Raw genomic sequence first — 2,542 nt, 5'->3', positions numbered from 1 at the left:
GGAAGGAAGGAAGGAAGGAAGGAAGGAAGGAAGGAAGGAAGGAAGGAAGGTAGGAAGGAAGGTAGGAAGGAAGGAAGGAAGGAAGGAAGGAAGGAAGGAAGGAAGGAAGGAAGGAAGGAAGGAAGGAGGGAAGGAGGGAAGGAGGGAAGGAGGGAAGGAGGGAGGGAGGGAGGGAGGGAGGGAAGGAGGGAGGGAGGGAGGGAGGGAGGGAGGGAGGGAAGGAGGGAGGAAGGGAGGAAGGAGGGAAGGAGGGAAGGAAGGAGAGGGAGGGAGGGAGGGAAGGAGGGAGGAAGGGAGGAAGGAAGGAAGGAAGGAAGGAAGGAGGGAAGGAGGGAAGGAGGGAAGGAGGGAAGGAGGGAGGGAGGGAGGGAGGGAGGGAAGGAGGGAGGAAGGGAGGAAGGAAGGAAGGAAGGAAGGAAGGAAGGAAGGAAGGAAGGAAGGAAGAAGGAAACCGTTAGTCTGTTGCTTTGGTTATAACCGCCAGGGTGTGGACTCTTACGTGGAACAGACAGGTGTAGAACACTGAGCTAGAGAGTAAGAGCATAATCCAGACCTCACAGATGATCCAGTAGTGTTGAAAGAGAGGAATACACCTTTCCGCTAACTTTCTTTTTAGCCATCCAAATAGTTCAGATGCCTCCTTAATCTTGCCAGTATTTTTTTGAACTTGCCAGTATTTTTAATTTTACTGCTGTTCATAAAAGTGAAAGAAAAAGTCTATAAATTTTGTATCTTTATTTTCATTCCACCTCGGGCCCGGAAGGTGGCGCTAGAGGTAAGGTGTCTGCCTTGCAAGTGCTAGCGTAGAATGAAAAGCGGTTCGATCCGCGGTTCGATCCCCCTGCGTCCCATGTGGTCCCCCCAAGCCAGGGGCGATTTCTGAGCGCATAGCCAGGAGTAACACCTGAGCGTCAAACGGATGTGGCCCAAAAAATAAAAAAAATGTATATTTTCATTCCACCTCAATAATACGGAAGTGATGTGAGTGGCTGTCAACTGGAAGAGGCAGGAGTTCAGATATTTTTGAGCATCTTCATGCCCATAACGGGCACCAGCTGGCACTCCTGGTGGTGAGCTCATCCTGAGACCAGAATAAATGCTTGCTCTTTGGATGTTATCACTGTTATTCTGTATTAAAAAATCGCTGTATATATTTAAAAAAAATCCACAAAGTTGTATATTTTGTGGGACCCAGTTGGAATTTCATAGAATGTCTTTTTTTTGTTTTTGTTTTTGTTTTTGTTTTTGTTTTTGGGCCACACCCGGCATTACTCAGGGGTTACTCCTGGCTGTTTGCTCAGAAATAGCTCCTGGCAGGCACAGGGGACCATATGGGACACCGGGATTCGAACCAACCACCTTTGGTCCTGGATCGGCTACTTGCAAGGCAAACGCCGCTGTGCTATCTCTCCGGACCCAGAATGTCTTTTTAATGTCATTTGCAATTAAGCCAAAACAAAATGAACACACGTTTATGTAAGATGGTTCATGGAATATGGAACTGGTTTCCTCACTAGTTCCTCACAAGTGTTTTCCTCACCACTCCCTAGGATATTGTCTGCTTCTCAACAATGCATTTGGGATAGTAGAAATTATGTTTTCAGGGGCCAGAACAGGATAGCACAGCTGTAGGGCGTTTGTTTGCCTTGCATGCCGCTGTCCCAGATCCCCAGAATCCCCATATGATCCCCCAAGCCTTCCAGGAGTGATTTCTAAGCACGGAGCCAGGACTAATCCCTGAGCACCACTGAGTGTGGCCAAAAAGCAAGCAAACAAACAAACAAACAAAATTAATAAATTGTGGGGCCAGAGAGATAGCATGGAGGTAAGGTGTTTGCCTTTCATGCAGAAGAACGGTGGTTCGAATCCCAGCATCCCATATGGTCCCCTGTTCCTGCCAGGGGTGATTTCTGAGCATAGAGCCAGGAGTAACCCCTGAGCGCTGCCGGGTGTGACCCAAAAAACTTTTTTTTTAAATAAATTGTGTTTACAGAGTCTAGGGTTTATTTTATTTTATTTATTTATTTTGCCAATGATGCTCAGTGTTTACTCCTTACTCATTCCTGATGGGGCTCAGAGAAGCATATACAGTATCTGAGACTGACCTGGTAATGACACCTGTAAGGCAAGATCCTTAACCCCTGTACTATCTCTCCTGCCCCCAGAGTCTACAGTTTAAACATAAAGTCTATTACAGGCTAATATAACTTTTAGCAAGTTATTTAGCATCTCTATACTTGAGAAACCTGAGAAGGGACCAGCAATTTATTCAATCACTTATGCAATTCTTGATCTGAACTCAGGGTCTCCCAAGGCTAGTAATTTTTTATGTCACAGTGCTAAAGAATTCAATTGCATAAAATAGACATTTAGTAATTCGGACTTCCTAACCAAATAGAGAAAAGTTTTGTGGCCATATCTGGCATTATTCTGGGGTTGCTGCTGGTGGTACTTAGGGGATCATGCAGCACTGGAGATGCCAGTGATCAAAACAGAGTCTCACCACCCTTCCCTCCTTGATAAAATGTTTTCTTTCTATGAC

Source organism: Suncus etruscus, chromosome 18 (assembly GCF_024139225.1).
Source record: "Suncus etruscus isolate mSunEtr1 chromosome 18, mSunEtr1.pri.cur, whole genome shotgun sequence".
Taxonomy (NCBI): Eukaryota; Metazoa; Chordata; class Mammalia; order Eulipotyphla; family Soricidae; genus Suncus; species Suncus etruscus.
This window is presented reverse-complemented; position numbering follows the sequence as displayed.